This window comes from Mchenga conophoros, linkage group LG10 (genome assembly GCF_057382185.1).
Source record: "Mchenga conophoros isolate Kocher_MC1m ecotype Shallow Benthic linkage group LG10, M_conophoros_male_GT1.1, whole genome shotgun sequence".
In the NCBI taxonomy this organism is placed as follows: domain Eukaryota; kingdom Metazoa; phylum Chordata; class Actinopteri; order Cichliformes; family Cichlidae; genus Mchenga; species Mchenga conophoros.
Window position 1 is genome coordinate 12,428,766 of NC_140535.1, and position 23,174 is coordinate 12,451,939.

The 23,174-nt window shown below is 39.7% G+C and overlaps 4 long non-coding RNA genes across 4 annotated transcripts; all 4 read left to right on the forward strand.

Moving 5' to 3' along the window:
* The first annotated feature begins 366 nt into the window (after nt 1-366).
* LOC146565458 (uncharacterized) lies at nt 367-1,371 on the forward strand. The gene is made up of 2 exons (XR_014894000.1): nt 367-617; nt 898-1,371. It is a non-coding gene; the product is annotated as an uncharacterized LOC146565458 (long non-coding RNA).
* Nucleotides 1,372-6,909: 5,538 nt separating this feature from the next.
* LOC146565459 (uncharacterized) lies at nt 6,910-7,914 on the forward strand. Its single transcript, XR_014894001.1, has 2 exons — nt 6,910-7,160; nt 7,441-7,914. It is a non-coding gene; the product is annotated as an uncharacterized LOC146565459 (long non-coding RNA).
* Nucleotides 7,915-13,464: 5,550 nt separating this feature from the next.
* On the forward strand, nt 13,465-14,469 carry LOC146565460 (uncharacterized). The gene is made up of 2 exons (XR_014894002.1): nt 13,465-13,715; nt 13,996-14,469. It is a non-coding gene; the product is annotated as an uncharacterized LOC146565460 (long non-coding RNA).
* Nucleotides 14,470-20,017: 5,548 nt separating this feature from the next.
* Nucleotides 20,018-21,022, forward strand: LOC146565461 (uncharacterized). Its single transcript, XR_014894003.1, has 2 exons — nt 20,018-20,268; nt 20,549-21,022. It is a non-coding gene; the product is annotated as an uncharacterized LOC146565461 (long non-coding RNA).
* The last annotated feature ends 2,152 nt before the right edge of the window (nt 21,023-23,174 follow it).

The following is a 23,174-nucleotide window of genomic DNA, read 5'->3' on the forward strand; positions in this document are numbered from 1 at the left end:
CCACTGCTCATGTGTAACATTATTTAGCAATTCCTCTAGCAGTGGCCTAACATCATTTGCAGGAGTGGAATGACTCCTGACATTGTCTGGATTGCTCCTAGCTGTGTTGTTGTCCATTTTGCTTCAATATCTATTTGTTTGCTGTTAATGTCTTCTCTCTGTTTGTTAACGCGAGCGTTAGAAAAAACAGAGTTGCAGAGGGCTATTTATAGGTTTTTGTCTGTATGACGTCTTTGAAGCCCCGCCCACTTCAAGTGTGACGTCTTTGAAGCCTTTGATCTAAGCCCCGCCTACTTCGAGCAAAAAAAGAATGCGCTCGGAGAGTGTGGTTTGTTTGTCTCTCTCTCTCCCCCCCCCCCAAGCTTCATCACAGCCTCCCATAATAATAACTTTAGTAATGGTAGCAGTTAAAATATTGTCTGGTTTCATTTGGAACAACGATAGTTGTTTCGTTTATCGTTGATTGTTGATCTATTACAGTCGACCAGGTGACAACAATCACGTTGAAAAATCATTTATTTATAGTTGGCCGGAAACTAAAGCTGCTGTCACTTGGACTATTCCGTAGCACCCACCCGAGTAGTCGTCCTCGTCCCTGCACTGCACGTCGATCTCAGGTAAGAATGTATTTATTTAGTCATTGTTTGAATGCTGAATTTGGAAAAACAGTCAAGATTGCTTGATATTTATAGTCTATTAAAATGTATATTATAGTATATTTAAAATGTGGGGAAAATTTCTCAATAGAAATGTCTAAAATATCATAATTTGGTTCCCAAGTATAAATAACATTTAAAGCTATCTTGGACAGAAGGAAAAGAGTATGTATTTCTTAGAAAACGCGAAATCTGCACAAACATACCATTTTCATGTCATAATGTTCTTTCTGTTATAAAGCTATATTAGCAAAGGTGCTGTAAAGTTGTTAGCAGTGTGTCAGCTTGGTGACCTGCCACAGAGTACCTTTGTGACGTCATTCGCTATGCTCCAGATCGGATGGGTGGTGCAGGACGCCCGACGACTCTCATCTATATACAATTCCCAGCAGCAGACAACTCCAACATTCTGTATTTAATATTTGAATATATATTTTTTAATTTTCTGTCTGTGTGCCAAGGTGAGCTATGCACCTGTTTATTGTTACCTGCTGTGTCTCATGTTAAGAAAACATGTATGGTCAAAATAAAAACACTAGCTTTTAGTGTACAGGATGGATGTGAATGTTAGTGAACAAAACAGGCCTGCTGTATATCAGATGATGTGTATATTCTTAATGTTTTTATGCTTACAAAACTCTACTCAAGTTTCTTTTAAAGTTTTTGCTTGCATTTCCTACACAAATGTCAAAATAATAAAAAATCTTTGTGCACTGATACATGGTCTCACATTTTTATCTATTCAGCTGCTGTGTGATGCACACCAGTGGTCCTCACTGCGCAATGTTAAAAGAAAGGCTTCATTTTTATCAGCTGGTTTTCACATAGGCCAAACATCTCTAAGGATATTTCTCCATTGTCTATAAATACATGTCAACAACATGTAGCAACAACTACTACTGATTCATACATGTCCATCACTTTGGATGAGTGCATGTTTTTTTGCACACTGTCATCCTGTGCACTGTCCCAGCATGATTAGACCTTAGCGATGAACCTTGTTGCCAAAAAGCAAAGCCAGTGGGAGCAACATCTTCCAGAGCTAAAGCTCCGTTCACCAGCACTACTGGTGAGCCTTGTCTATAACAATGCCATGTTTACATCACATACCAAATGTAGTCATTTTTTTTAAATTAACAGAATGATATATAGGATGTGATACTGATTACATAGTACTGATCCTCACCTGAGTACATTTTGTTTTATAATTTCCCTGAGGTCCAGAACATCTCCATCATAATGATCATATCTTGTTTGGGGATGCTGCCCTGCCACACAGTTTGTAGGCCTCAAAAACCTGTTGATCTCAGTACACCTGCAGATTCAAGGAGACATACTTTTACAGGTGACAGTATGTACTAAAGTATATGTAATTTAAACTTTTTTCATAACATTATGAAGTTGTGTGATATGCGAGTGAGAGATTATGACAAACATCCAGAAAAGTCTTGTGATCATGCAGTCATGTCTGAAACTTCTCCCACACCGAGTGCAAGACAGGGTGGAAAAACCCTTTAATTCATAGTGTTCTTGTTGCAGTGAAACGCTAAAAGATTTAAAACAAAAAATAAGGGCACATAAAGTGACACTGCTTGCTTTTTGCAAACTACTTTCACAAAAAGCCCATTATGGATTATGCTCAAGTACACTGTTGTGTAAAATTTACTTTAGTAAATTTACTTGTTTCATGCTTGGTCATGCAAGTTCTGTAAGTGAGTGAAAATAATTCCACAATTTTTTTTAGACATTTTTAGACACTCTAAGCTTTTTGAAAAAGAAAATTATCAAATTGTAACACAGAGTGTGGTCAGACTGCTTTTGTTACACACAAATACCTGTACACGTTTGTAAATCTTAGTTTACGCTAAGAGATCAGAGGAGAAGGGTGGAGTGCCCACTCCAGGTCAGGGATGAGTTCCTCCTCCAAGTGGAAGAGTTTAAGTATCTCAGGGTCTTGTTCACGAGTGATGGGAGAAGGGAGCAGGAGATCGACAGACAGATTGGTGCTCTCAATTTACTGGTCAATCTACGTCCCTACCCTCACCTGTGGTCACGAGCTGTGGGTAGTGACTGAAAGAACAAGACTGCAGATACAAATGGCTAATATGAGCTTCCTCAGACGCGTGGATGGCCTCTCCCTTAGAGGGGAGGCCAAGTGGCTTCTTTCCACATGGAAAGAAGCCACTTGAGGTGGTTCGGGCATCTGAGAAGAACACCTCCTGGGGTGAGGTGATCCGGGCATGTCCCACTGAGAGGAGGCCCCCGTGCCTTGGTGTTCCCCCAAACAAGCTGAAGGAGGTGGGTGGGGAGAGGGAGGTCTGGGCTTCTTTGCTTGGGCTGCTGCCCCCGTGATCCGCGATCCAGTAGAGTTGAGTATGTGGGTTACGCCCATTAAAAACTTGCCAGATTTTCTAATACAATACCAAACAGCACATTCTGCTATTCACTCTTGCTTTGAGCTTTGATACCCAGGTGCTCCAGTCATGTTCCTGATTGATACAAGTTTGATTTACTGAATACTAGCTAAGCAATCTAAGCAATCTACAGAATCTACAGAATCAACAAATTTCTTCCAGTCAGCGAATGCTGCATATAATTTTATTTTTTGCTTGTTGCAACGTGCATAAAATTAAAAGGTTAAAACTAATGAAACTAGTTTTGAATTTTTTTTTTCAGTTGATTCAATTTTATATCATGAAATATGCAGAAAAAATAGAATTGGGCTGAAAGGTCTAATGCTTCATAACGTATTCAGGTTGTGTATCATATTTTTTAAAAGTAACTAAGTAAGAAAGTAACAAATTACTTACAAAAATAAGCAATCAGTAAAGTAATGGGATTAATTTCTTGGAGAAGTAATCAGTAATTAGTAAATAATTACTATTTTCAAGTAACTTGACCAACACAGGGTATTACCGTATGAAGTGGCAGATGTTAAAGAAACTGTTCGGCTACATGTCCAGTAGGTGGTGCAGACGACTGTCAGGATCCACTAATTCACCACAGTCAGAGTCTTTTGGATTACCTCTGCATCAGCTGAAGGAGTTAGTTTATTTAGTTTTTTGGTTATGTCATAGAATAAAAAGGCCCACATTTTGGAAGGATTTAAGCCCATAAATAAACAGCAGAAATATCCATGTATAGAAAACCTTTTTCTATTAGAAAAAATTCTAATAATGTATAGATACATATCAATACTCAATAACTCATTGTTCCACTTACAATAGCTGTAAGTGCAGCTTACCATGACTTGAGTGTTATCTCACACATCAACCACGGTAAAGCGTGTTATAGACAAGCCAGCCCACTGTGACCATTTCATGCTTTGCCTCTTTCAAAGTGTGAAATATACATGCATGCAAAAATTGCAGTAAGCTGTGGTTACAGCAGAGGGAGACATTTTATTTCAAGCCAAAGTGAAAAGAACCACAGGAAAGCATTTAAAAATGAAATTATTAACACATTTACAATTAAATATACATCAGCTGCCTAGCACTGCTCTGCTCACTACTGTGATATGGAGTTGCACACAAGTGTTTCTGTTTGCAACACTTTGCAAGATGTTGAAAGAGATGGAAGGAAAGATCTTACTGTGAACTAGCTCCGGCCTTGAGTTGAATTATTTCTTCAAGAAGTCACTTGGATGAGTGACGAAATGTTTCTCCCACACATAGGGTTTTAGATAGCACCTCCTCTCCTGACTTAGCTTGTTTTTGTTTGTTATTTTGGCCTGTGTTCACCAGGGAGTTAAGTTTTCAGTGGAGACAAATAAACCACCGTTCACTTAATAAATTGTTTTTTCTTCCCAAACCGTCACTTCCTTTTTAACCCTTATGCTACGTTCCTGTACCCCTAGACTGGGGCGTAACACATCTGAAATGAAAAGCCTGTAAACGTGTGTTCCAGCCTCCTGACTTTGCTGGCACTCGGTCTTCATACTCGACTCCAGATCTGGACTTGTGTTGAACTCGACTGAGGTGGTCTGATCAGACACAGCGCTGCTGTTTGCTGCAGCTGTCCAAAAATCACAGACAAAGTCAGGAATGTTTTTACCTCGTCTAGCTGCTCTGTGTGTGTGTGTCTGTGTGTGTGTGTGTGTGTGTGTGTGTGTGTGTGTACAGGTCACATGACAGCACAGCATTTTCTACCCACAGTTTGAACTGAGCAAGAAATAACAAATGTATTTATTCAACTTACAGACAATAAAAAAACAAACAGAAATCAGTGTAAAATTTAATAACTTTTATTGATGTTAACTTTTTAAAAAGTTATTAAAAAGAAAACCCCAACAGAAAAACCCCTCTGAGCAAGCACTTGGCGACAGTGGGGAAGAAAAACTCCCTTTTAAGAGGGAGAAACTTCCGGCAGAACCAGGCTCAGTGAGGGGACAGCCATCTGCCGCGACCGTTCCAAGGGGTTATCACAATTTTTTTCTACAATGCATCAACCTTGTTTTGTCTCCTGGTGAAACAAAACAGTCGGCCTATAGATGAGAAAAACCGACGTATGCAACTTGGCTTCTTCGAAAGTTTGGCTGCCTCTTCTATGAAAATTTTAACAATCGTATTGTCGACTGTTGGTTCATTTAATTCCATGTTTTGCAGAACTACTTCTGCCTCTTGCCACTGTTTACACAGGGCTTTGAAAATCACCTTCTCAAAGTTTTTGAACTTCCTTAAGGGGATTTGATCAATTTCATCCCTGATTTTAGCCCAGATTTTTTCGCTAAGCCTCTTGTAGATGGTTAAAACTCTTTCTGGACTTATGACTTTACCTGATTTTTTTATAACCCGCTTAACTAGTTCTTCCATACATGTTTCCACAAAAAATCGGTATTTTTCTTTGTTTTGAGACAATTCATCCTTTGCTACCAAAGGGTGTTTTTTGAATTGATTTTGCATGCTGGCTTCATGTTGAGCCGAGGATTTCTTTGGGGTTACATCATTTTCCAAAGAGGTTCCTGCTTTATCTACAGCCTGCGTGGTGTCACGGTTTTTCTTGTCTATTGGAGTTCTGGGCTCGTCAGATGTATCAATGATATTTGTGGCAACATTTTCTGCTGTGTTGTTCACGTTGACTGTTGTTTTCTGTTGTTCAGGAGCTGTCTGTGTCTCCTTTGAGGCCACTGTTGTTGTGATGTTTTCTGTGATGTTGATCAAATCCCTTGTTTTCTGTAGAATCACAGCCTTAATGTGATCTGCCAGCGATGCATTATCCTCTGAGTTTTCAGGTGTTTCCATGGTATTTTGGATATTAGTGATAAGTGTGGCACCAGCGGAATTTTCTGCTGTGCTGTTCACGTTGACTGTTGCTTTCTGTAAAATAACAACTGGCACACAGATTAGATTTCCCATGATGCGGTCACCTGTGTTAGAGGTCTGTGCAAGTTCAGGAGCTGTTTCTGTCTCCTCTAAGGCCACTGTTGTTGTGCTATTTTCTGGGATGTTTAACAAATCCATTGCTTTCTGTAGAATCACAGCCTTAATTTGATCTGCCAGCGATGCATAATCCTCTGAGTTTTCAGTTGTTTCCGTGGTATTTTGGATATTAGTGATAAATGTGACATCAGCGGAATTTTCTGCTGTGCTGTGCAAGTTGGCTGTTGTTTCCTGTGAAATATGAGCTGGCATTTCCGTGTTGCGGTCAACTGTGTTAGAGGTCTGTGCAAGTTCAGGAGCTGTCTGTGTCTGCTTTAAGGCCACTGTTGTTGTGCTAGTGACAGCAGTGTCCTGGCAAAACCTCAGTTCTGCACCTGCTGACAGTGAGCATAGGGCAATGACATTATCTACAAAATTACATAGCCTTCCTATGGTGGCATTTTCGGCGTAATCACACCGCAACTGTTGCCACTGCTCATGTGTAACATTATTTAGCAATTCCTCTAGCAGTGGCCTAACATCATTTGCAGGAGTGGAATGACTCCTGACATTGTCTGGATTGCTCCTAGCTGTGTTGTTGTCCATTTTGCTTCAATATCTATTTGTTTGCTGTTAATGTCTTCTCTCTGTTTGTTAAAGCGAGCGTTAGAAAAAACAGAGTTGCAGAGGGCTATTTATAGGTTTTTGTCTGTATGACGTCTTTGAAGCCCCGCCCACTTCAAGTGTGACGTCTTTGAAGCCTTTGATCTAAGCCCCGCCCACTTCGAGCAAAAAAAGAATGCGCTCGGAGAGTGTGGTTTGTTTGTCTCTCTCTCTCTCTCTCTCTCTCTCTCTCTCTCTCTCTCCCCCCCCCCCCCCCCCCCCCCCCAAGCTTCATCACAGCCTCCCATAATAATAACTTTAGTAATGGTAGCAGTTAAAATATTGTCTGGTTTCATTTGGAACAACGATAGTTGTTTCGTTTATCGTTGATTGTTGATCTATTACAGTCGACCAGGTGACAACAATCACGTTGAAAAATCATTTATTTATAGTTGGCCGGAAACTAAAGCTGCTGTCACTTGGACTATTCCGTAGCACCCACCCGAGTAGTCGTCCTCGTCCCTGCACTGCACGTCGATCTCAGGTAAGAATGTATTTATTTAGTCATTGTTTGAATGCTGAATTTGGAAAAACAGTCAAGATTGCTTGATATTTATAGTCTATTAAAATGTATATTATAGTATATTTAAAATGTGGGGAAAATTTCTCAATAGAAATGTCTAAAATATCATAATTTGGTTCCCAAGTATAAATAACATTTAAAGCTATCTTGGACAGAAGGAAAAGAGTATGTATTTCTTAGAAAACGCGAAATCTGCACAAACATACCATTTTCATGTCATAATGTTCTTTCTGTTATAAAGCTATATTAGCAAAGGTGCTGTAAAGTTGTTAGCAGTGTGTCAGCTTGGTGACCTGCCACAGAGTACCTTTGTGACGTCATTCGCTATGCTCCAGATCGGATGGGTGGTGCAGGACGCCCGACGACTCTCATCTATATACAATTCCCAGCAGCAGACAACTCCAACATTCTGTATTTAATATTTGAATATATTTTTTTTAATTTTCTGTCTGTGTGCCAAGGTGAGCTATGCACCTGTTTATTGTTACCTGCTGTGTCTCATGTTAAGAAAACATGTATGGTCAAAATAAAAACACTAGCTTTTAGTGTACAGGATGGATGTGAATGTTAGTGAACAAAACAGGCCTGCTGTATATCAGATGATGTGTATATTCTTAATGTTTTTATGCTTACAAAGCTCTACTCAAGTTTCTTTTAAAGTTTTTGCTTGCATTTCCTACACAAATGTCAAAATAATAAAAAATCTTTGTGCACTGATACATGATCTCACATTTTTATCTATTCAGCTGCTGTGTGATGCACACCAGTGGTCCTCACTGCGCAATGTTAAAAGAAAGGCTTCATTTTTATCAGCTGGTTTTCACATAGGCCAAACATCTCTAAGGATATTTCTCCATTGTCTATAAATACATGTCAACAACATGTAGCAACAACTACTACTGATTCATACATACATTCATCCATCACTTTGGATGAGTGCATGTTTTTTTGCACACTGTCATCCTGTGCACTGTTCCAGCATGATTAGACCTTAGCGATGAACCTTGTTGCCAAAAAGCAAAGCCAGTGGGAGCAACATCTTCCAGAGCTAAAGCTCCGTTCACCAGCACTACTGGTGAGCCTTGTCTATAACAATGCCATGTTTACATCACATACCAAATGTAGTCATTTTTTTTAAATTAACAGAATGATATATAGGATGTGATACTGATTACATAGTACTGATCCTCACCTGAGTACATTTTGTTTTATAATTTCCCTGAGGTCCAGAACATCTCCATCATAATGATCATATCTTGTTTGGGGATGCTGCCCTGCCACACAGTTTGTAGGCCTCAAAAACCTGTTGATCTCAGTACACCTGCAGATTCAAGGAGACATACTTTTACAGGTGACAGTATGTACTAAAGTATATGTAATTTAAACTTTTTTCATAACATTATGAAGTTGTGTGATATGCGAGTGAGAGATTATGACAAACATCCAGAAAAGTCTTGTGATCATGCAGTCATGTCTGAAACTTCTCCCACACCGAGTGCAAGACAGGGTGGAAAAACCCTTTAATTCATAGTGTTCTTGTTGCAGTGAAACGCTAAAAGATTTAAAACAAAAAATAAGGGCACATAAAGTGACACTGCTTGCTTTTTGCAAACTACTTTCACAAAAAGCCCATTATGGATTATGCTCAAGTACACTGTTGTGTAAAATTTACTTTAGTAAATTTACTTGTTTCATGCTTGGTCATGCAAGTTCTGTAAGTGAGTGAAAATAATTCCACAATTTTTTTTAGACATTTTTAGACACTCTAAGCTTTTTGAAAAAGAAAATTATCAAATTGTAACACAGAGTGTGGTCAGACTGCTTTTGTTACACACAAATACCTGTACACGTTTGTAAATCTTAGTTTACGCTAAGAGATCAGAGGAGAAGGGTGGAGTGCCCACTCCAGGTCAGGGATGAGTTCCTCCTCCAAGTGGAAGAGTTTAAGTATCTCAGGGTCTTGTTCACGAGTGATGGGAGAAGGGAGCAGGAGATCGACAGACAGATTGGTGCTCTCAATTTACTGGTCAATCTACGTCCCTACCCTCACCTGTGGTCACGAGCTGTGGGTAGTGACTGAAAGAACAAGACTGCAGATACAAATGGCTAATATGAGCTTCCTCAGACGCGTGGATGGCCTCTCCCTTAGAGGGGAGGCCAAGTGGCTTCTTTCCACATGGAAAGAAGCCACTTGAGGTGGTTCGGGCATCTGAGAAGAACACCTCCTGGGGTGAGGTGATCTGGGCATGTCCCACTGAGAGGAGGCCCCCGTGCCTTGGTGTTCCCCCAAACAAGCTGAAGGAGGTGGGTGGGGAGAGGGAGGTCTGGGCTTCTTTGCTTGGGCTGCTGCCCCCGTGATCCGCGATCCAGTAGAGTTGAGTATGTGGGTTACGCCCATTAAAAACTTGCCAGATTTTCTAATACAATACCAAACAGCACATTCTGCTATTCACTCTTGCTTTGAGCTTTGATACCCAGGTGCTCCAGTCATGTTCCTGATTGATACAAGTTTGATTTACTGAATACTAGCTAAGCAATCTAAGCAATCTACAGAATCTACAGAATCAACAAATTTCTTCCAGTCAGCGAATGCTGCATATAATTTTATTTTTTGCTTGTTGCAACGTGCATAAAATTAAAAGGTTAAAACTAATGAAACTAGTTTTGAAAATTTTTTTTTTATTTGATTCAATTTTATATCATGAAATATGCAGAAAAAATAGAATTGGGCTGAAAGGTCTAATGCTTCATAACGTATTCAGGTTGTGTATCATATTTTTTAAAAGTAACTAAGTAAGAAAGTAACAAATTACTTACAAAAATAAGCAATCAGTAAAGTAATGGGATTAATTTCTTGGAGAAGTAATCAGTAATTAGTAAATAATTACTATTTTCAAGTAACTTGACCAACACAGGGTATTACCGTATGAAGTGGCAGATGTTAAAGAAACTGTTCGGCTACATGTCCAGTAGGTGGTGCAGACGACTGTCAGGATCCACTAATTCACCACAGTCAGAGTCTTTTGGATTACCTCTGCATCAGCTGAAGGAGTTAGTTTATTTAGTTTTTTGGTTATGTCATAGAATAAAAAGGCCCACATTTTGGAAGGATTTAAGCCCATAAATAAACAGCAGAAATATCCATGTATAGAAAACCTTTTTCTATTAGAAAAAATTCTAATAATGTATAGATACATATCAATACTCAATAACTCATTGTTCCACTTACAATAGCTGTAAGTGCAGCTTACCATGACTTGAGTGTTATCTCACACATCAACCACGGTAAAGCGTGTTATAGACAAGCCAGCCCACTGTGACCATTTCATGCTTTGCCTCTTTCAAAGTGTGAAATATACATGCATGCAAAAATTGCAGTAAGCTGTGGTTACAGCAGAGGGAGACATTTTATTTCAAGCCAAAGTGAAAAGAACCACAGGAAAGCATTTAAAAATGAAATTATTAACACATTTACAATTAAATATACATCAGCTGCCTAGCACTGCTCTGCTCACTACTGTGATATGGAGTTGCACACAAGTGTTTCTGTTTGCAACACTTTGCAAGATGTTGAAAGAGATGGAAGGAAAGATCTTACTGTGAACTAGCTCCGGCCTTGAGTTGAATTATTTCTTCAAGAAGTCACTTGGATGAGTGACGAAATGTTTCTCCCACACATAGGGTTTTAGATAGCACCTCCTCTCCTGACTTAGCTTGTTTTTGTTTGTTATTTTGGCCTGTGTTCACCAGGGAGTTAAGTTTTCAGTGGAGACAAATAAACCACCGTTCACTTAATAAATTGTTTTTTCTTCCCAAACCGTCACTTCCTTTTTAACCCTTATGCTACGTTCCTGTACCCCTAGACTGGGGCGTAACACATCTGAAATGAAAAGCCTGTAAACGTGTGTTCCAGCCTCCTGACTTTGCTGGCACTCGGTCTTCATACTCGACTCCAGATCTGGACTTGTGTTGAACTCGACTGAGGTGGTCTGATCAGACACAGCGCTGCTGTTTGCTGCAGCTGTCCAAAAATCACAGACAAAGTCAGGAATGTTTTTACCTCGTCTAGCTGCTCTGTGTGTGTGTGTCTGTGTGTGTGTGTGTGTGTGTGTGTGTGTGTGTGTGTGTACAGGTCACATGACAGCACAGCATTTTCTACCCACAGTTTGAACTGAGCAAGAAATAACAAATGTATTTATTCAACTTACAGACAATAAAAAAACAAACAGAAATCAGTGTAAAATTTAATAACTTTTATTGATGTTAACTTTTTAAAAAGTTATTAAAAAGAAAACCCCAACAGAAAAACCCCTCTGAGCAAGCACTTGGCGACAGTGGGGAAGAAAAACTCCCTTTTAAGAGGGAGAAACTTCCGGCAGAACCAGGCTCAGTGAGGGGACAGCCATCTGCCGCGACCGTTCCAAGGGGTTATCACAATTTTTTTCTACAATGCATCAACCTTGTTTTGTCTCCTGGTGAAACAAAACAGTCGGCCTATAGATGAGAAAAACCGACGTATGCAACTTGGCTTCTTCGAAAGTTTGGCTGCCTCTTCTATGAAAATTTTAACAATCGTATTGTCGACTGTTGGTTCATTTAATTCCATGTTTTGCAGAACTACTTCTGCCTCTTGCCACTGTTTACACAGGGCTTTGAAAATCACCTTCTCAAAGTTTTTGAACTTCCTTAAGGGGATTTGATCAATTTCATCCCTGATTTTAGCCCAGATTTTTTCGCTAAGCCTCTTGTAGATGGTTAAAACTCTTTCTGGACTTATGACTTTACCTGATTTTTTTATAACCCGCTTAACTAGTTCTTCCATACATGTTTCCACAAAAAATCGGTATTTTTCTTTGTTTTGAGACAATTCATCCTTTGCTACCAAAGGGTGTTTTTTGAATTGATTTTGCATGCTGGCTTCATGTTGAGCCGAGGATTTCTTTGGGGTTACATCATTTTCCAAAGAGGTTCCTGCTTTATCTACAGCCTGCGTGGTGTCACGGTTTTTCTTGTCTATTGGAGTTCTGGGCTCGTCAGATGTATCAATGATATTTGTGGCAACATTTTCTGCTGTGTTGTTCACGTTGACTGTTGTTTTCTGTTGTTCAGGAGCTGTCTGTGTCTCCTTTGAGGCCACTGTTGTTGTGATGTTTTCTGTGATGTTGATCAAATCCCTTGTTTTCTGTAGAATCACAGCCTTAATGTGATCTGCCAGCGATGCATTATCCTCTGAGTTTTCAGGTGTTTCCATGGTATTTTGGATATTAGTGATAAGTGTGGCACCAGCGGAATTTTCTGCTGTGCTGTTCACGTTGACTGTTGCTTTCTGTAAAATAACAACTGGCACACAGATTAGATTTCCCATGATGCGGTCACCTGTGTTAGAGGTCTGTGCAAGTTCAGGAGCTGTTTCTGTCTCCTCTAAGGCCACTGTTGTTGTGCTATTTTCTGGGATGTTTAACAAATCCATTGCTTTCTGTAGAATCACAGCCTTAATTTGATCTGCCAGCGATGCATAATCCTCTGAGTTTTCAGTTGTTTCCGTGGTATTTTGGATATTAGTGATAAATGTGACATCAGCGGAATTTTCTGCTGTGCTGTGCAAGTTGGCTGTTGTTTCCTGTGAAATATGAGCTGGCATTTCCGTGTTGCGGTCAACTGTGTTAGAGGTCTGTGCAAGTTCAGGAGCTGTCTGTGTCTGCTTTAAGGCCACTGTTGTTGTGCTAGTGACAGCAGTGTCCTGGCAAAACCTCAGTTCTGCACCTGCTGACAGTGAGCATAGGGCAATGACATTATCTACAAAATTACATAGCCTTCCTATGGTGGCATTTTCGGCGTAATCAGACCGCAACTGTTGCCACTGCTCATGTGTAACATTATTTAGCAATTCCTCTAGCAGTGGCCTAACATCATTTGCAGGAGTGGAATGACTCCTGACATTGTCTGGATTGCTCCTAGCTGTGTTGTTGTCCATTTTGCTTCAATATCTATTTGTTTGCTGTTAATGTCTTCTCTCTGTTTGTTAACGCGAGCGTTAGAAAAAACAGAGTTGCAGAGGGCTATTTATAGGTTTTTGTCTGTATGACGTCTTTGAAGCCCCGCCCACTTCAAGTGTGACGTCTTTGAAGCCTTTGATCTAAGCCCCGCCTACTTCGAGCAAAAAAAGAATGCGCTCGGAGAGTGTGGTTTGTTTGTCTCTCTCTCTCTCTCTCTCTCTCTCTCTCTCTCTCTCTCTCCCCCCCCCCCCCCCCCCCCCCCAAGCTTCATCACAGCCTCCCATAATAATAACTTTAGTAATGGTAGCAGTTAAAATATTGTCTGGTTTCATTTGGAACAACGATAGTTGTTTCGTTTATCGTTGATTGTTGATCTATTACAGTCGACCAGGTGACAACAATCACGTTGAAAAATCATTTATTTATAGTTGGCCGGAAACTAAAGCTGCTGTCACTTGGACTATTCCGTAGCACCCACCCGAGTAGTCGTCCTCGTCCCTGCACTGCACGTCGATCTCAGGTAAGAATGTATTTATTTAGTCATTGTTTGAATGCTGAATTTGGAAAAACAGTCAAGATTGCTTGATATTTATAGTCTATTAAAATGTATATTATAGTATATTTAAAATGTGGGGAAAATTTCTCAATAGAAATGTCTAAAATATCATAATTTGGTTCCCAAGTATAAATAACATTTAAAGCTATCTTGGACAGAAGGAAAAGAGTATGTATTTCTTAGAAAACGCGAAATCTGCACAAACATACCATTTTCATGTCATAATGTTCTTTCTGTTATAAAGCTATATTAGCAAAGGTGCTGTAAAGTTGTTAGCAGTGTGTCAGCTTGGTGACCTGCCACAGAGTACCTTTGTGACGTCATTCGCTATGCTCCAGATCGGATGGGTGGTGCAGGACGCCCGACGACTCTCATCTATATACAATTCCCAGCAGCAGACAACTCCAACATTCTGTATTTAATATTTGAATATATTTTTTTTAATTTTCTGTCTGTGTGCCAAGGTGAGCTATGCACCTGTTTATTGTTACCTGCTGTGTCTCATGTTAAGAAAACATGTATGGTCAAAATAAAAACACTAGCTTTTAGTGTACAGGATGGATGTGAATGTTAGTGAACAAAACAGGCCTGCTGTATATCAGATGATGTGTATATTCTTAATGTTTTTATGCTTACAAAGCTCTACTCAAGTTTCTTTTAAAGTTTTTGCTTGCATTTCCTACACAAATGTCAAAATAATAAAAAATCTTTGTGCACTGATACATGATCTCACATTTTTATCTATTCAGCTGCTGTGTGATGCACACCAGTGGTCCTCACTGCGCAATGTTAAAAGAAAGGCTTCATTTTTATCAGCTGGTTTTCACATAGGCCAAACATCTCTAAGGATATTTCTCCATTGTCTATAAATACATGTCAACAACATGTAGCAACAACTACTACTGATTCATACATACATTCATCCATCACTTTGGATGAGTGCATGTTTTTTTGCACACTGTCATCCTGTGCACTGTTCCAGCATGATTAGACCTTAGCGATGAACCTTGTTGCCAAAAAGCAAAGCCAGTGGGAGCAACATCTTCCAGAGCTAAAGCTCCGTTCACCAGCACTACTGGTGAGCCTTGTCTATAACGATGCCATGTTTACATCACATACCAAATGTAGTCATTTTTTTTAAATTAACAGAATGATATATAGGATGTGATACTGATTACATAGTACTGATCCTCACCTGAGTACATTTTGTTTTATAATTTCCCTGAGGTCCAGAACATCTCCATCATAATGATCATATCTTGTTTGGGGATGCTGCCCTGCCACACAGTTTGTAGGCCTCAAAAACCTGTTGATCTCAGTACACCTGCAGATTCAAGGAGACATACTTTTACAGGTGACAGTATGTACTAAAGTATATGTAATTTAAACTTTTTTCATAACATTATGAAGTTGTGTGATATGCGAGTGAGAGATTATGACAAACATCCAGAAAAGTCTTGTGATCATGCAGTCATGTCTGAAACTTCTCCCACACCGAGTGCAAGACAGGGTGGAAAAACCCTTTAATTCATAGTGTTCTTGTTGCAGTGAAACGCTAAAAGATTTAAAACAAAAAATAAGGGCACATAAAGTGACACTGCTTGCTTTTTGCAAACTACTTTCACAAAAAGCCCATTATGGATTATGCTCAAGTACACTGTTGTGTAAAATTTACTTTAGTAAATTTACTTGTTTCATGCTTGGTCATGCAAGTTCTGTAAGTGAGTGAAAATAATTCCACAATTTTTTTTAGACATTTTTAGACACTCTAAGCTTTTTGAAAAAGAAAATTATCAAATTGTAACACAGAGTGTGGTCAGACTGCTTTTGTTACACACAAATACCTGTACACGTTTGTAAATCTTAGTTTACGCTAAGAGATCAGAGGAGAAGGGTGGAGTGCCCACTCCAGGTCAGGGATGAGTTCCTCCTCCAAGTGGAAGAGTTTAAGTATCTCAGGGTCTTGTTCACGAGTGATGGGAGAAGGGAGCAGGAGATCGACAGACAGATTGGTGCTCTCAATTTACTGGTCAATCTACGTCCCTACCCTCACCTGTGGTCACGAGCTGTGGGTAGTGACTGAAAGAACAAGACTGCAGATACAAATGGCTAATATGAGCTTCCTCAGACGCGTGGATGGCCTCTCCCTTAGAGGGGAGGCCAAGTGGCTTCTTTCCACATGGAAAGAAGCCACTTGAGGTGGTTCGGGCATCTGAGAAGAACACCTCCTGGGGTGAGGTGATCCGGGCATGTCCCACTGAGAGGAGGCCCCCGTGCCTTGGTGTTCCCCCAAACAAGCTGAAGGAGGTGGGTGGGGAGAGGGAGGTCTGGGCTTCTTTGCTTGGGCTGCTGCCCCCGTGATCCGCGATCCAGTAGAGTTGAGTATGTGGGTTACGCCCATTAAAAACTTGCCAGATTTTCTAATACAATACCAAACAGCACATTCTGCTATTCACTCTTGCTTTGAGCTTTGATACCCAGGTGCTCCAGTCATGTTCCTGATTGATACAAGTTTGATTTACTGAATACTAGCTAAGCAATCTAAGCAATCTACAGAATCTACAGAATCAACAAATTTCTTCCAGTCAGCGAATGCTGCATATAATTTTATTTTTTGCTTGTTGCAACGTGCATAAAATTAAAAGGTTAAAACTAATGAAACTAGTTTTGAAAATTTTTTTTTTATTTGATTCAATTTTATATCATGAAATATGCAGAAAAAATAGAATTGGGCTGAAAGGTCTAATGCTTCATAACGTATTCAGGTTGTGTATCATATTTTTTAAAAGTAACTAAGTAAGAAAGTAACAAATTACTTACAAAAATAAGCAATCAGTAAAGTAATGGGATTAATTTCTTGGAGAAGTAATCAGTAATTAGTAAATAATTACTATTTTCAAGTAACTTGACCAACACAGGGTATTACCGTATGAAGTGGCAGATGTTAAAGAAACTGTTCGGCTACATGTCCAGTAGGTGGTGCAGACGACTGTCAGGATCCACTAATTCACCACAGTCAGAGTCTTTTGGATTACCTCTGCATCAGCTGAAGGAGTTAGTTTATTTAGTTTTTTGGTTATGTCATAGAATAAAAAGGCCCACATTTTGGAAGGATTTAAGCCCATAAATAAACAGCAGAAATATCCATGTATAGAAAACCTTTTTCTATTAGAAAAAATTCTAATAATGTATAGATACATATCAATACTCAATAACTCATTGTTCCACTTACAATAGCTGTAAGTGCAGCTTACCATGACTTGAGTGTTATCTCACACATCAACCACGGTAAAGCGTGTTATAGACAAGCCAGCCCACTGTGACCATTTCATGCTTTGCCTCTTTCAAAGTGTGAAATATACATGCATGCAAAAATTGCAGTAAGCTGTGGTTACAGCAGAGGGAGACATTTTATTTCAAGCCAAAGTGAAAAGAACCACAGGAAAGCATTTAAAAATGAAATTATTAACACATTTACAATTAAATATACATCAGCTGCCTAGCACTGCTCTGCTCACTACTGTGATATGGAGTTGCACACAAGTGTTTCTGTTTGCAACACTTTGCAAGATGTTGAAAGAGATGGAAGGAAAGATCTTACTGTGAACTAGCTCCGGCCTTGAGTTGAATTATTTCTTCAAGAAGTCACTTGGATGAGTGACGAAATGTTTCTCCCACACATAGGGTTTTAGATAGCACCTCCTCTCCTGACTTAGCTTGTTTTTGTTTGTTATTTTGGCCTGTGTTCACCAGGGAGTTAAGTTTTCAGTGGAGACAAATAAACCACCGTTCACTTAATAAATTGTTTTTTCTTCCCAAACCGTCACTTCCTTTTTAACCCTTATGCTACGTTCCTGTACCCCTAGACTGGGGCGTAACACATCTGAAATGAAAAGCCTGTAAACGTGTGTTCCAGCCTCCTGACTTTGCTGGCACTCGGTCTTCATACTCGACTCCAGATCTGGACTTGTGTTGAACTCGACTGAGGTGGTCTGATCAGACACAGCGCTGCTGTTTGCTGCAGCTGTCCAAAAATCACAGACAAAGTCAGGAATGTTTTTACCTCGTCTAGCTGCTCTGTGTGTGTGTGTCTGTGTGTGTGTGTGTGTGTGTGTGTGTGTGTGTGTGTGTACAGGTCACATGACAGCACAGCATTTTCTACCCACAGTTTGAACTGAGCAAGAAATAACAAATGTATTTATTCAACTTACAGACAATAAAAAAACAAACAGAAATCAGTGTAAAATTTAATAACTTTTATTGATGTTAACTTTTTAAAAAGTTATTAAAAAGAAAACCCCAACAGAAAAACCCCTCTGAGCAAGCACTTGGCGACAGTGGGGAAGAAAAACTCCCTTTTAAGAGGGAGAAACTTCCGGCAGAACCAGGCTCAGTGAGGGGACAGCCATCTGCCGCGACCGTTCCAAGGGGTTATCACAATTTTTTTCTACAATGCATCAACCTTGTTTTGTCTCCTGGTGAAACAAAACAGTCGGCCTATAGATGAGAAAAACCGACGTATGCAACTTGGCTTCTTCGAAAGTTTGGCTGCCTCTTCTATGAAAATTTTAACAATCGTATTGTCGACTGTTGGTTCATTTAATTCCATGTTTTGCAGAACTACTTCTGCCTCTTGCCACTGTTTACACAGGGCTTTGAAAATCACCTTCTCAAAGTTTTTGAACTTCCTTAAGGGGATTTGATCAATTTCATCCCTGATTTTAGCCCAGATTTTTTCGCTAAGCCTCTTGTAGATGGTTAAAACTCTTTCTGGACTTATGACTTTACCTGATTTTTTTATAACCCGCTTAACTAGTTCTTCCATACATGTTTCCACAAAAAATCGGTATTTTTCTTTGTTTTGAGACAATTCATCCTTTGCTACCAAAGGGTGTTTTTTGAATTGATTTTGCATGCTGGCTTCATGTTGAGCCGAGGATTTCTTTGGGGTTACATCATTTTCCAAAGAGGTTCCTGCTTTATCTACAGCCTGCGTGGTGTCACGGTTTTTCTTGTCTATTGGAGTTCTGGGCTCGTCAGATGTATCAATGATATTTGTGGCAACATTTTCTGCTGTGTTGTTCACGTTGACTGTTGTTTTCTGTTGTTCAGGAGCTGTCTGTGTCTCCTTTGAGGCCACTGTTGTTGTGATGTTTTCTGTGATGTTGATCAAATCCCTTGTTTTCTGTAGAATCACAGCCTTAATGTGATCTGCCAGCGATGCATTATCCTCTGAGTTTTCAGGTGTTTCCATGGTATTTTGGATATTAGTGATAAGTGTGGCACCAGCGGAATTTTCTGCTGTGCTGTTCACGTTGACTGTTGCTTTCTGTAAAATAACAACTGGCACACAGATTAGATTTCCCATGATGCGGTCACCTGTGTTAGAGGTCTGTGCAAGTTCAGGAGCTGTTTCTGTCTCCTCTAAGGCCACTGTTGTTGTGCTATTTTCTGGGATGTTTAACAAATCCATTGCTTTCTGTAGAATCACAGCCTTAATTTGATCTGCCAGCGATGCATAATCCTCTGAGTTTTCAGTTGTTTCCGTGGTATTTTGGATATTAGTGATAAATGTGACATCAGCGGAATTTTCTGCTGTGCTGTGCAAGTTGGCTGTTGTTTCCTGTGAAATATGAGCTGGCATTTCCGTGTTGCGGTCAACTGTGTTAGAGGTCTGTGCAAGTTCAGGAGCTGTCTGTGTCTGCTTTAAGGCCACTGTTGTTGTGCTAGTGACAGCAGTGTCCTGGCAAAACCTCAGTTCTGCACCTGCTGACAGTGAGCATAGGGCAATGACATTATCTACAAAATTACATAGCCTTCCTATGGTGGCATTTTCGGCGTAATCAGACCGCAACTGTTGCCACTGCTCATGTGTAACATTATTTAGCAATTCCTCTAGCAGTGGCCTAACATCATTTGCAGGAGTGGAATGACTCCTGACATTGTCTGGATTGCTCCTAGCTGTGTTGTTGTCCATTTTGCTTCAATATCTATTTGTTTGCTGTTAATGTCTTCTCTCTGTTTGTTAACGCGAGCGTTAGAAAAAACAGAGTTGCAGAGGGCTATTTATAGGTTTTTGTCTGTATGACGTCTTTGAAGCCCCGCCCACTTCAAGTGTGACGTCTTTGAAGCCTTTGATCTAAGCCCCGCCTACTTCGAGCAAAAAAAGAATGCGCTCGGAGAGTGTGGTTTGTTTGTCTCTCTCTCTCTCTCTCTCTCTCTCTCTCTCTCTCTCTCTCCCCCCCCCCCCCCCCCCCCCAAGCTTCATCACAGCCTCCCATAATAATAACTTTAGTAATGGTAGCAGTTAAAATATTGTCTGGTTTCATTTGGAACAACGATAGTTGTTTCGTTTATCGTTGATTGTTGATCTATTACAGTCGACCAGGTGACAACAATCACGTTGAAAAATCATTTATTTATAGTTGGCCGGAAACTAAAGCTGCTGTCACTTGGACTATTCCGTAGCACCCACCCGAGTAGTCGTCCTCGTCCCTGCACTGCACGTCGATCTCAGGTAAGAATGTATTTATTTAGTCATTGTTTGAATGCTGAATTTGGAAAAACAGTCAAGATTGCTTGATATTTATAGTCTATTAAAATGTATATTATAGTATATTTAAAATGTGGGGAAAATTTCTCAATAGAAATGTCTAAAATATCATAATTTGGTTCCCAAGTATAAATAACATTTAAAGCTATCTTGGACAGAAGGAAAAGAGTATGTATTTCTTAGAAAACGCGAAATCTGCACAAACATACCATTTTCATGTCATAATGTTCTTTCTGTTATAAAGCTATATTAGCAAAGGTGCTGTAAAGTTGTTAGCAGTGTGTCAGCTTGGTGACCTGCCACAGAGTACCTTTGTGACGTCATTCGCTATGCTCCAGATCGGATGGGTGGTGCAGGACGCCCGACGACTCTCATCTATATACAATTCCCAGCAGCAGACAACTCCAACATTCTGTATTTAATATTTGAATATATTTTTTTTAATTTTCTGTCTGTGTGCCAAGGTGAGCTATGCACCTGTTTATTGTTACCTGCTGTGTCTCATGTTAAGAAAACATGTATGGTCAAAATAAAAACACTAGCTTTTAGTGTACAGGATGGATGTGAATGTTAGTGAACAAAACAGGCCTGCTGTATATCAGATGATGTGTATATTCTTAATGTTTTTATGCTTACAAAGCTCTACTCAAGTTTCTTTTAAAGTTTTTGCTTGCATTTCCTACACAAATGTCAAAATAATAAAAAATCTTTGTGCACTGATACATGATCTCACATTTTTATCTATTCAGCTGCTGTGTGATGCACACCAGTGGTCCTCACTGCGCAATGTTAAAAGAAAGGCTTCATTTTTATCAGCTGGTTTTCACATAGGCCAAACATCTCTAAGGATATTTCTCCATTGTCTATAAATACATGTCAACAACATGTAGCAACAACTACTACTGATTCATACATACATTCATCCATCACTTTGGATGAGTGCATGTTTTTTTGCACACTGTCATCCTGTGCACTGTTCCAGCATGATTAGACCTTAGCGATGAACCTTGTTGCCAAAAAGCAAAGCCAGTGGGAGCAACATCTTCCAGAGCTAAAGCTCCGTTCACCAGCACTACTGGTGAGCCTTGTCTATAACGATGCCATGTTTACATCACATACCAAATGTAGTCATTTTTTTTAAATTAACAGAATGATATATAGGATGTGATACTGATTACATAGTACTGATCCTCACCTGAGTACATTTTGTTTTATAATTTCCCTGAGGTCCAGAACATCTCCATCATAATGATCATATCTTGTTTGGGGATGCTGCCCTGCCACACAGTTTGTAGGCCTCAAAAACCTGTTGATCTCAGTACACCTGCAGATTCAAGGAGACATACTTTTACAGGTGACAGTATGTACTAAAGTATATGTAATTTAAACTTTTTTCATAACATTATGAAGTTGTGTGATATGCGAGTGAGAGATTATGACAAACATCCAGAAAAGTCTTGTGATCATGCAGTCATGTCTGAAACTTCTCCCACACCGAGTGCAAGACAGGGTGGAAAAACCCTTTAATTCATAGTGTTCTTGTTGCAGTGAAACGCTAAAAGATTTAAAACAAAAAATAAGGGCACATAAAGTGACACTGCTTGCTTTTTGCAAACTACTTTCACAAAAAGCCCATTATGGATTATGCTCAAGTACACTGTTGTGTAAAATTTACTTTAGTAAATTTACTTGTTTCATGCTTGGTCATGCAAGTTCTGTAAGTGAGTGAAAATAATTCCACAATTTTTTTTAGACATTTTTAGACACTCTAAGCTTTTTGAAAAAGAAAATTATCAAATTGTAACACAGAGTGTGGTCAGACTGCTTTTGTTACACACAAATACCTGTACACGTTTGTAAATCTTAGTTTACGCTAAGAGATCAGAGGAGAAGGGTGGAGTGCCCACTCCAGGTCAGGGATGAGTTCCTCCTCCAAGTGGAAGAGTTTAAGTATCTCAGGGTCTTGTTCACGAGTGATGGGAGAAGGGAGCAGGAGATCGACAGACAGATTGGTGCTCTCAATTTACTGGTCAATCTACGTCCCTACCCTCACCTGTGGTCACGAGCTGTGGGTAGTGACTGAAAGAACAAGACTGCAGATACAAATGGCTAATATGAGCTTCCTCAGACGCGTGGATGGCCTCTCCCTTAGAGGGGAGGCCAAGTGGCTTCTTTCCACATGGAAAGAAGCCACTTGAGGTGGTTCGGGCATCTGAGAAGAACACCTCCTGGGGTGAGGTGATCCGGGCATGTCCCACTGAGAGGAGGCCCCCGTGCCTTGGTGTTCCCCCAAACAAGCTGAAGGAGGTGGGTGGGGAGAGGGAGGTCTGGGCTTCTTTGCTTGGGCTGCTGCCCCCGTGATCCGCGATCCAGTAGAGTTGAGTATGTGGGTTACGCCCATTAAAAACTTGCCAGATTTTCTAATACAATACCAAACAGCACATTCTGCTATTCACTCTTGCTTTGAGCTTTGATACCCAGGTGCTCCAGTCATGTTCCTGATTGATACAAGTTTGATTTACTGAATACTAGCTAAGCAATCTAAGCAATCTACAGAATCTACAGAATCAACAAATTTCTTCCAGTCAGCGAATGCTGCATATAATTTTATTTTTTGCTTGTTGCAACGTGCATAAAATTAAAAGGTTAAAACTAATGAAACTAGTTTTGAAAATTTTTTTTTTATTTGATTCAATTTTATATCATGAAATATGCAGAAAAAATAGAATTGGGCTGAAAGGTCTAATGCTTCATAACGTATTCAGGTTGTGTATCATATTTTTTAAAAGTAACTAAGTAAGAAAGTAACAAATTACTTACAAAAATAAGCAATCAGTAAAGTAATGGGATTAATTTCTTGGAGAAGTAAT